Here is a 13,138-nt window from a genome sequence, read left to right as displayed (position 1 = left end):
CGTTGTTCCCTTTGTCATCGATATGTTACTTGCCCGAGATTCGATCGTCGGTATCTCAATACCTAGTTCAATCTCGTTACCGGAAAATCTCTTTACTCGTTCCGTAATACATCATCCTGAAACTAACTCATTAGTTGCAATGCTTGCAAGGCTTAAGTGATGTGCATTAACAAGAGGGCCCAGAGATACCTCTCCGACAATCGGAGTGACAAATGCTAATCTCGAAATACGCCAACCCAACAACTACCTTTGGAGACACCTGTAGAGCACCTTTATAATCACCCAGTTACGTTGTGATGTTTGGTGGCACACAAAGTGTTCCTCCGGTAAACGGGAGTTGCATAGTCTCATAGTCATAGGAACATGTATAAGTCATGAAGAAAGCAATAGCAACAAACTAAACGATCAAGTACTATGCTAACGGAATGGGTCAAGTCAATCACATCATTCTCCTAATGATGTGATCCCGTTAATCAAATGACAACTCATGTCTATGGTTAGGAAACATAACCATCTTTGATCAACGAGCTAGTCAAGTAGAGGCATACTAGTGACACTCTGTTTGTCTATGTATTCACACATGTATTATGTTTCCGGTTAATACAATTATAGCATGAATAATAAACATTTATCATGATATAAGGAAATAAATAATAACTTTATCATTGCCTCTAGGGCATATTTCCTTCACTACTTTCCAATAAGGGAGCAGGTACAGTTACCTCATCAAGTTCTACTTTCCTCCCACTCACTTCTTTCGAGAGAAACTTCTTCTCTAGAAAGGATCCATTCTTAGCAACGAATGTCTTGCCTTCGGATCTGTGATAGAAGGTGTACCCAACTGTCTCCTTTGGGTATCCTATGAAGACACATTTCTCCGATTTGGGTTTGAGCTTATCAGGATGAAACTTTTTCACATAAGCATCGCAACCCCAAACTTTAAGAAACGACAACTTTGGTTTCTTGCAAACCACAGTTCATATGGTTTCGACTCAATGGATTTAGATGGTGCCCTATTTAACGTGAATGCAGTTGTCTCTAATGCATAACCCCAAAACGATAGTGGTAGATCGGTAAGAAACATCATAGATTGCACTGTATCTAATAAAGTACGGTTACGATGTTCGGGCACACCATTACGCTGTGGTGTTCCAGGTGGCGTGAGTTGTGAAACTATTCCACATTGTTCCAAATTAAGACATAACTCGTAACTCAAATATTATCCTCCATGATCAGATCGTAGAAACTTTATTTTCTTGTTACGATGATTTTCCACTTCACTCTGAAATTATTTGAACTTTTCAAATGTTTCAGATTTATGTTTCATCAAGTAGATATACCCATATCTACTCAAATCATCTGTGAAGGTCAGAAAATAATGATACCTGCCGTGAGCCTTAACACTTATCAGATTGCATACATCAGTATGTATTATTTCCAACAACTCTGTTGCTCGCTGCATTGTTCCGGAGAACGGAGTCTTAGTCATCTTGCCCATGAGGCATGGTTCGCAAGCATCAACTGATTCATAATCAAGTGATTCCAAAAGCCCATCAGCATGGATTTTCTTCATGCGCTTTACACCAATATGACCTAAACGGCAGTGCCATAATTAAGTTGCACTATCATTATTAACTTTGCATCTTTTGGCTTCAATATTATGAATATGTGTATCACTACGATCAAGATCCAACAAACCATTTTCATTGGGTGTATGATCATAAAAGGTTTTATTCATGTAAACAGAACAACAATTATTCTTTAACTTAAATGAATCACCGTATTGCAATAAACATGATCAAATCATATTCATGCTCAACGCAAACACCACTTATTTAGGTTCAACACTAATCCCGAAAGTATAGGGAGTGTGCGATGATGATTATATCTGGAACTACTTCCAACACACATCGTCACCTTGCCCTTAACTAGTTTCTGTTCATTCTGCAACTCCCTTTTCGAGTTACTAATCTTAGCAACTGAATTAGTATCAAATACTGATGGGATGCTATAAACACTAGTAAAGTACACATCAATAACATGTATATCAAATATATCTTTGTTCACTTTGCCATCCTTCTTATCCACCAAATACTTGGGGCAGTTCCGCTTCCAGTGACGAGTCCCTTTGCAGTAGAAGCACTTAGTCTCAGCCTTAGGTCCAGACTTGGGCTTCTTCACTTGAGTAGCAACTTGCTTGTCGTTCTTCTTGAAGTTCCCCTTCTTCCCTTTGTCCTTTTCTTGAAACTAGTGGTCTTGTCAACCATCAACACTTGATGCTTTTCTTGATTTCTACCTTCGTCGATTTCAGCATCACGAAGAGCTTGGGAATCGTTTCCGTTATCCCTTGCATATTATAGTTCATCAAGAAGTTCTAGTAAATTGGTGATAGTGACTAGAGAACATTGTCAATCACTATCTTATTTGGAAGATTAACTCCCACTTGATTCAAGTGATTGTAGTACTCAGACATTCTGAGCACATGCTCACTAGCTGAGCTATTCTCCTCCATCTTGTAGGCAAAGTACTTGTCAAAGGTCTCACACCTTTCGACACGGGCATGAGTCTGAAATACTAATTTCAACTCTTGGAACATCTCATATGTTTCGTGGCGTTTTAAAAACGTCTTTGAAGCCCCGATTCTAAGCCATAAAGCATGGTGCACTAAACTATCAAGTAGTCATCATATCGAGCTTGCCAAACGTTCATAACGACTGCATTTGCTCCTGTAATTGGCCTGTCACCTAGCGGTGCATCAAGGACATAATTCTTCTATGCAGCAATGAGGATAATCCTCAGATCACGGATCCAATCCGCATCATTGCTACTAACTTCTTTCAACTTAGTTTTTCTCTAGGAACATATCAAAATAAATGGGGAGCTACATCGCGAGCTATTGATCTACAACATAGTTATGCAAATACTATCAAGACTTAGTTCATGATAAATTAAAGTTCAATTAATCATATTACTTAAGAACTCCCACTTAGATAGACATCTCTCTAGTCATCTAAATGATCACGTGATCCAAATCAACTAAACCATGTCCGATCATCACGTGAGATGGAGTAGTTTTCAATGGTGAACATCACTATGTTGATCATATCTACTATATGATTCACGCTCGACCTTTCGGTCTCAGTGTTCCGAGGCCATATATGCATATGCTAGGCCCGTCAAGTTTAACCCGAGTATTCTGCGGGTGCAAAACTGTCTTACACCCGTTGTAGATGAACGTTGAGCTTATCATACCCGATCATCATGTGGTGTCTCGGCACGACGAACTTTGGCAACGGTGCATACTCAGGGAGAACACTTGTACCTTGAAATTTAGTGAGAGATCATCTTATAATGCTACCGCCAAACTAAGAAAAAATAAGATGTATAAAAGATAAACATCACATGCAATCCAAATATGTGACATGATATGGCCATCATCATCTTGTGCTTTTGATCTCCATCTGCAAAGTACTGTCATGATCTCCATTGTTACCGGCATGACACCATTATGTCCATCATCTTGATCTTTTATCAAAGTGTCGTCACATGGTCGTCTCACCAGCTATTGCTTTTGCAACTATTGCTATCGCATAGCGATAAAGTAAAGCAATTACATGGCACTTGCATCTTATGCAATAAAGAGACAACCATAAGGCTTCTGCCAGTTGCCGATAACTTCAAAAAACATGATCATCTCATACAACAACTTATATCACGTCTTGACCATATCACATCACAACAAGCCCTGCAAAAACAAGTTAGACGTCCTCTACTTTGTTGTTGCAAGTTTTACGTGGCTGCTACAGGCTGAGCAAGAACCGTTCTTACCTATGCATCAAAACCACAACGATATTTCGTCAAGTATGTGCTGTTTTAACCTTCACAAGGACCGGGCGTAGCCACACTCGATTCAACTAAAGTTGGAGAAACTGACACCCGCCAGCCACCTGTGTGCAAAGCACGTCGGTAGAACCAGTCTCGCGTAAGCGTACGCGTAATGTCGGTTCGGGCCGCTTCATCCAACAATACCGCCGAACCAAAGTATGACATGCTGGTAAGCAGTATGACTTGTATCGCCCACAACTCACTTGTGTTCTACTCGTGCATATAACATCTATGCATAAACCTGGCTCGGATGCCACTGTTGGGGAACGTAGTAATTTCAAAAAATATTCCTACGCACACGCAAGATCATGGTGATGCATAGCAATGAGAGGGAAGAGTATCATCCACATACCCTCGTAGACCGTAAGCGGAAGCGTTATGAGAACGCGGTTGATGTAGTCGAACGTCTTCACGATCCGACCAATCCAAGTACCGAATGCACGGCACCTCCGAGTTCAGCACACGTTCAGCTCGATGACGTCCCACAAACTCTGATCTAGTAGAGCTTCACGGGAGAGTTCCGTCAGCACGACGGCGTGATGACGGTGATGATGTTGCTACTGACGCAGGGCTTCGCCTTAAGCACCGCTACAATATGATCGAGGTGGATTATAGTGGAGGGGGGCACCGCACACGGCTAAGGGATCAATGATCAACTTGTGTGTTCTAGGGTGCCCCCTGCCCCCGTATATAAAGGAGCAAGGGGGGAGGCCGGCCGGCCCTCCTAGGGCACGCTTGGAGGAGGAGTCCTCCTCCTAGTAGGAGTAGGACTCCCCTTTCCTACTCCTACTAGGAGGAGGAAAGGAAGGGGGAAGGGGAGAAGGAAGGAGAGGGAGGAAAGGAGGAAAGGGGGGTCGACCCCCTAGTCAAATTCGGTTTGGGCTAGGGGGGCGCACGCCCTGCCTCCTCTCTTCCACCACTTGGCCCATGAGGCCCAATACTTCTTCCCCGTATTCCCGTAACTCCCCGGTACTCCGAAAAATACCCGAATCACTCGGAACCTCTCCGATGTCCGAATATAGTCCTCCAATATATCGATCTTTACGTCTCAACCATTTCGAGACTCCTCGTCATGTCCCCAACCTCATCCGGGACTCCGAACTACCTTCGGTACATCAAATCACATAAACTCATAATACCAATCGTCACCGAATGTTAAGCGTGCGGACCCTACAAGTTCGAGAACTATGTAGACATGACCGAGACACGTCTCCGGTCAATAACCAATAGCGGAACCTGGATGTTCATATTGGCTCCTACATATTCTACGAAGATCTTTATCGGTCAAACGCACAATAACATACGTTGTTCCCTTTGTCATCGGTATGTTACTTGCCCGAGATTCGATCGTCGGTATCTCAATACCTAGTTCAATCTCGTTACTAGCAAGTCTCTTTACTCGTTTCCATAATGCATCATCCCGCAACTAACTCATTAGTTGCATTGCTTGCAAGGCTTATAGTGATGTGCATTACCGAGAGGGCCCAGAGATACCTCTCCGACAATCGGAGTGACAAATCCTAATCTCGATCTATGCCAACTCAACAAGTACCATCGGAGACACCTGTAGAGCACCTTTATAATCACCCAGTTACATTGTGACGTTTGGTAGCACACAAAGTGTTCCTCTGGTATTTGGGAGTTGCATAATCTCATAGTCAGAGGAACATGTATAAGTCATGAAGAAAGCAGTAGCAACAAACTAAACGATCATCGTGCTAAGCTAACGGAATGGGTCAAGTCAATCACATCATTCTCTAATGATGTGATCCCGTTAATAAAATTACAACTCATGTCTATGGCTAGGAAACTTAACCATCTTTGATTCAACGAGCTAGTCAAGTAGAGGCATACTAGTGACACTTTGTTTGTCTATGTATTCACACATGCACTAAGTTTCTGGTTAATACAATTCTAGCATGAATAATAAACATTTATCATGCTGTAAGGAAATAAATAATAACTTTATTATTGCCTCTAGGGCATATTTCCTTCAGGTAGTGGGGCCCACGAGGCTCCATTGACCCTAATTCCAACTCTATAAAATCCTATTTTTGGAGAGAAAAATAAGAGAGGAAGTTTCATCACGTTTTAGGATACGAAGCCGCCACCACCTCCTGTTCTTCATCGGGAGGCCGGATCTGGAGTCCGTTCGGGGCTCCGGAGAGGGCGGGGTCTTCCGTCTTCGTCACCATCAACCATCCTCCATCACCAATTTCATGATGCTCACTGTCGGGAGTGAGCAATTCCTTCGTAGGCTTTGATCCCTAGTATCCACTATGTTCTGAGATTGATGTTGCTATGACTTTGATATGATTAATGCTTGTCACTAGGGCCCGAGTGCCATGATTTCAGATCTGAACCGTTTATGTTTTCACCATTATATCTATGTTCGTGATCCGATCTTGCAAGTTATATGCACCTATTATGTATTATGATTCCCATACCCCAAGGTGACAATAATTGGGGTTCTTTCTGGTGATTACCGTAATTTGATGAGTTCATGTATTCACTATGTGTTAATGCTTTGTTCCAGTTCTCTATCAAAAGGAGGCCTTAATACCCCTTAGTTTCCTTATGGACCCCGCTGCCATGGAAGGATAGGACAAAAGATGTCATGCAAGTTCTTTTCCATAAGCACATATGACTATTTACGAAATACATGCCTACATTATATTGATGAATTGGAGCTAGTTCTATGTCGCCCTAGGTTATGACTGTTATATGATGGATATTATCCAACGAAATCACCGATCCGATGCCTATGATTTTTTCACATATTGTTCTTTCTAAGTTACTACTGTTGCTGCTACCGTTACAACTGCTACTACTATTACCGTTACTATCATTTCTACTACCATCAAACTATCATACTACCATGCTACTGATCACTTCGTTGCAAAGATTTAATCTCCAAATGTGGTTGAATTGACAACTCAACTGCTAATATTTACAAATATTCTTTGGCTCCACTTGTGTCGAATCAATAAATTTGGGTTGACTACTCTACTCTCAAAAACTGTTGTGATCCCCTATACTTGTGGGTTATCAAGACATTTTTTTGGCGCCGTTGCCGGGGAGCATAGCTATATTTGTTGAGTCACTTGGGATTTATATCTATTTATCACTCTGAAGAATCTTAAGGATGATAGAACCAAGATCGTTCCCTCTAAGACAAGGGGAGGTAAGGAACTGTTATCTAGCTCTGCACTTGATTCACCTTCTGTTTGAGTAAACTTGCAACTCCACCACATGCTATTAATCCTGATATGTTGCAAGTAATTGATGATGCTACTTCTACTATGAATGATGCTAGTACTTTGCTTGATAAGAATGTGCCACTAGGAGAATTTCTTGATGAACAACTTGCTAGAGCAAAAGAAATTGAGAATGCTGAACCTGATGAAATTATTGAAACTGAGAATTATGAAACACCTATTAGACCTAGCTCTCCTAGATATGAATTGCCTGAGATACCTGAGGGTTATGTTATGGATGGAGAGGTTGCTAGGGATTTTCTTGCTTGTAAAGATAGAGATAATCTTAAGAAATTATTATGCAAGTTGAAAGAAAAATCTTTGAATGCTAGAATGAAATATGATTCTAAGTTTGCTAATTCACCTATCTTTATTACTGATAAGGATTATGAATTCTCTATCGACCTAGAGTTAATTACTTCGGTTGAATCTGATCCTTTCCATGGCTATGAGACTAAAACTGTTGTGGCACGTCTTCTAAATTAAATGATATAGCCACCCTATTTGCTCATGATGAGAAAATTCTCTACTACTATATTCTCAAGTTATTTCTTTTCTCATTAAAGGTGATGCTAAGATATGGTACAATACTCTTGCTCCTGGTTGTGTGCGTAGTCCCCAGGATATGATTTATTACTTCTCTGGAAAAAAAATCCCTGCTCATAAAAAACAAGTTGCCTTATAGGAAATATTTAACTTTGTGCAAATTGAAGAAGAGAGTCTCCCACAAGCTTGGGGGAGGCTTCTCCAATTAGTTAATGCTTTGCCTGATCATGCTTTCGAAACCGATACCTTCCTTTTTGGGATTTTTATGAAGGATAGGTTTCTTCAAAACATCATATAGGGTTTGATGCCCTTTGAGGGATTTGAACATTCCTATCTGAAGAAGATCCTTTAACCTTTCATCAGAAAAAAACCATTTCCCTCGATAGAGGGGTTAGCCTCCACAGATGATTCAACATTAGTTCATTTAAGGCATTTTAAACACGTCGACTCAAACACTTTATGTTTCTCTTTAAGTCGTTGGGTGAGAAGAGAGTTTTCTCTCATCAAATCCTCATGAGCCTCTCTCAGGGCATCGAGTTCATGTTTCCTTTTCATGTAATCATAGGTCGATCATTCGTGGTCTGTTGATAGAAAATCATGACGAGTTGAGAGTTCATCCATTCATGACTTGAGAGTGGTATACTCTTCGGTCAGCGACTGGTTTTTCTCCATCTCCTCAACCAACAACCCTTCAGACTTCCTGAGGTTTTTCTCAATTTTCTCAAGAGATTTTTTTTGTATGTTGGCAATTTTGATCAACTTAGCATGGTCATCCTCATTAGAAGAATATTGGTCACTGGAGTGAACCTTGTGATGTTTGGAGGATACCTTTTCTTTTGAAGCCTTGGCCATGAAGCAGTACGCAGGAGATTCATCGTCGTTTGAAGGATTCCCAAAGAAGTTTGTCATAGCAGAGGAGGCACATGCTATGCCCACCATGTCGGAGTCAGAATCTTCATTGAATTCTTCTTCTTCTTCGGAACCCGATGATTCTTCTTCATCAGAATCCATTTCCTTGCTGATGTATGCCTTGGCCTTGCGAGAGGTATTCTTGCGGTTGGAGGAGGACTTGGAAGGATTTCTTGATGAGGATCTTGACGAAGATTTTGACGTGGAGCTGTCCTTCTTCTTGAAGAATTTCTTCGTTTTCTTCTCATCATCGGAGTTGTAGCTCTTGCTTTTGCCTCGATGATTACCCGAATCATAACTCCCACTAGCACGCATTTCAGCTTCCCATAGAGGGCAGTCTGAAATGAAGTGTCCAGGATTTTTGCACTTGAAACAGGTGTATTCTCCGACAGGTTCTGAAGATTTTGAATCCCGAGAGTTGCTTGAACTTATTTTCTGGAACTGGCTCTTCCTGTGGAAACGTTGGAATCGTTTTGTGATCAGTCGAGATGTTTGTTGAGTCTTTCTGGATCATCTAAATATCCATCGACATTTCCATCTGAGGAGGAATCAGCCACAACTTTGAGAGCATGATTTTTGCGTTGAGTTGAGCCATACGAATCTCTTTTCTCTTCTTCTTGTTTCGTGTGAGTGTTCAGTCTTTCCATGACATCAGCAGAGTTGAGGCTTTTGAAATCAGGACACTCTCGAATCATTAGAACGAGCGTGTCAAACGAAGTGTCAAGAGATCGAAGCAATTTATTCACAACTTCATGGTCAGTGATATCTTTGGCGTCGAGTCCTTGAACTTCATTTGCTATGTCACTGAGGCGGTCGAAGGTTTGCTGACAGCTCTCAATTCCAATGCGCTTGAAGCGATTGAACTTCGCTCGAAGAGTATCAATTTGAGCTTCTTTCTGAGTTGAAACTCCTTCATTGATCTTTTCGGCGACATCCCACAGCTCCTTTGCACGTTCACACTGGCGATATGATACGTCTCCAACGTATCTATAATTTTTGATTGTTCCATGCTATTATATTATCCATCTAGGATATTTTATATTCATTTATATGCTATTTTATATAATGTTTGGGACTAACCTATTAACCTAGAGCCCAGTGCCAGTTTTTCGTTTTTTACTTGTTTTTGAGTATCGAAGAAAAGGAAAACCAAACGGAGTCCAATTGACCGGAAATTTAATGGAGATTATTTTTGGACCAGAAGAAGCCCACAGAGTATCGAAGATGGGCCAGAAGAGTCCCGAGGCACCCACGAGGGTACGGGCGCCCCCTACCCCCTGAGCGCGCCCCCTACCTTGTGGCCACCTTGGAGACCCCCCTAACTTGTTCCCAAGGCCAAAACCTCTTATATATACCCAAACTTCCAGAACATAACCTAGATCGGGAGTTCCGCCGCCGTAAGCCTCCGTAGCCACCGAAAACCAATCTAGACCTGTTTCGGCACCCTGCCGGAGGGGGGAATTCCTCTCCGGTGGCCATCTTCATCATCCCAGAGCTCTCCATGACGACGAGGGAGTAGTTCACCCTCGGGGCTGAGGGTATGTACCAGTAGCTATGTGTTTGATCTCTCTCTCTCTCTCTCTCTCTCGTGTTCTTGATTTGGCATGATCTTGATGTATCGCGAGCTTTGCTATTATAGTTGGATCTTATGATGTTTCTCCCCCTCTACTCTCTTGTAATGGATTGAGTTTTCCCTTCGAATTTATCTTATCGGATTGAGTATTTAAGGATTTGAGAACACTTGATGTATGTCTTGCATGTGCTTATCTGTGGTGACAATGGGATATTCACGCGATCCACTTGATGTATGTTTTGGTGATCAACTTGTGAGTTCCGTGACCTTCTGAACTTATGCATAGGGGTTGGTGATACGTCTCCTTCGTATCTATAATTTTTGATTGTTTCATGCCAGTATTATTCAACTTTCATATGCTTTTGGCAACTTTTTATACTATTTTTGGGACTAACATATTGATCCAGTGCCCAATGCTAGTTCCTATTTGTTGCATGTTTTATGTTTCGCAGAAAACCCATATCAAACGGAATCCAAACGGGATAAAAACAGACGGAGATTATTTTTGGAATATATGTGAAATATGGGAAGAAAATCAAAGCGAGACGGTGCCTGAGGGAGCCACGAGGCAGGGGGGCGCGCCCCACCCCCTGGGCGCGCCCCTGACCCTTGTGCCCCCCCCGTAAGGCGGTTAATGCTCTTCTTCGGCTGCAAGAAAGCTAATTTTTGGGGGGAAATCGGAGCAAAGGTTTCAATCCAATCGGAGTTACTGATCTCCGGATATATAAGAAACGGTAAAATGGCATAATCCCAGAACGCAGAAACAGAGAGAGACAGAGAAACAGATCCAATCTCGGAGGGGCTCTCGCCCCTCCCATGCCATGGAGGCCAAGGACCAGAGGGGAAACCCTTCTCCCATCTAGGGAGGAGGTCAAGGAAGAATAAGAAAAAGGGCCTCCTCTCCCCTTCTCTTTCGGTGGCGCCGGAACGCTGCCGTGGCCATCATCATCATCATCACCATGATCTTCACCAACACCTCCGCCATCTTCACCAACATCTCCATCACCTCCCCCCCTCTATCTACAGAGGTCCACTCTCCCGTAACCCGCTGTACCCTCTACTTGAACATGGTGCTTTATGATTCATATTATTATCCAATGATGTGTTGCCATCCTATGATGTCTGAGTAGATTTTCGTTGTCCTATTGGTGGTTGGTGAATTACTATGATTGATTTAATTTGCTTGTGGTTATGTTGCTGTCCTTTGGTGCCCATCATATGAGCGTGCGCGTGGATCACACCATAGGGTTAGTTGTATGTTGATAAGACTATATATTGGAGGGCAAGAGTGACAGAAACTTCAGCCTGGCATAGAAATTGATGCATACGGGATTGAATGGGGACCAATATATCTTAATGCTATGGTTGGGTTTTGCCTTAATGAACGTTAGTAGTTGCGGATGCTTGCTAATAGTTCCAATCATAAGTGCATAGAATTCCAAGTCAGGGATGACATGCTAGCAGTGGCCTCTCCCACATAAAACTTGCTATCGGTCTAGTAAAGTAGTCAATTGCTTAGGGACAATTTCGCAACTCCTACCACCACTTTTCCACACTCACTATACTAACTTTATTGTTTCTTTATCTAAACAACCCCTACTTTTTATTTATGCGCTCTTTATTATCTTGCAAACCTATCCAAAAGCACCTACAAAGTACTTCTAGTTTCATACTTGTTCTAGGTAAAGCAAACGTTAAGCGTGCGTAGAGTTGTATCGGTGGTTGATAGAACTTGAGGGAATATCTTTTCTACCTTTAGCTCCTCGTTGGGTTCGACACTCTTACTTATCGAAAGAGGCTACAATTGACCCCCCTATACTTGTGGGTTATCAAGACCTTTTTCTGGTGCTGTTGCCGGAGAGTCATAGCGTGGGGTGAATATTCTCGTGTGTGCTTGTTTGCTTGATCACTAATTAATTTTTATTTTCTATTCTTAGTTATTCTTTATCTTTAGTTATGGATATGGAACACGAAATACCAAAAAAATTAGGTGTACCTGCTACTCATGGAGATGGGGAACCTCCTAAAACCCTCGATGCTGGTTATGTGAAAGAGATTATGTACTACTTTGATAATCCTGAGAAAACCCCATTCAATTATGTTATGGGAGACACGTTGGATCAACGTGAATACTTTAGGGAATATCGCTTGACTCAAAAAGGGAAACTATTATGGGATCAAATTCATATGTTGCATTGGTATGCTCGGGAACTATGCTTGAGATATGACTATACTTGTTGCTCTAGGATGAAGGCTCCACACCTTCCCTTTTCATGCAAATTTAATGATGATAAAACCTTGTCTTCTTATGCTAATGGTATATATATGATTACTATGATGTGGAACAAATAGAAGAATTTGTTGCTTTTATGGGTGCTTATGAAATTGAATCTTTGTTTAAAGAGTGTGAAATTTTGATGATTCAGTTTATAGACCTGAAAATTTAGATATCCTTAAATATTGCTATGAGAATTATGAATTCTATTCCGATATTGATGAATTTATTGAGAAAGTCTCTGCTGTCCAAGAAGAGACTAATATTTTGCAGGAGTCTATGGAAGAATAAATTGATGAAACTGTGAGCTCATTGGATGAAAAAGATGATGAGGAGAGCGAAGAACAAAATGAGGAAGAGCGGATTAGCCACCCGTACCCACCTTCTAATGAGAGTAACTCTTCAACTCATACATTGTTTAATTTCCCTTCATGCTTACCGAAGGATGATTGCTATGATGATTGTTATGATCCCGTTGATTCTCTTGAAATATCCCTTTTTGATGATGCTTGCTATGCTTGTGGCCAAGATACCAATATGAATTATGCTTATGGAGATGAACTTGCTATTGCACCCACGCATGATAGTCCTATTATCTTTTTGAATTCTCCCGACTACACTATATCGGAGAAGTTTGCACTTATTAAGGATTATATTGATGGGTTGCGTTTTACTATTACACATGATGATTTT

This window comes from Triticum urartu, chromosome 1A, assembly GCF_056163025.1.
Source record: "Triticum urartu cultivar PI428250 chromosome 1A, HENAU_Tu73, whole genome shotgun sequence".
Taxonomy (NCBI): domain Eukaryota; kingdom Viridiplantae; phylum Streptophyta; class Magnoliopsida; order Poales; family Poaceae; genus Triticum; species Triticum urartu.
This window is presented reverse-complemented; position numbering follows the sequence as displayed.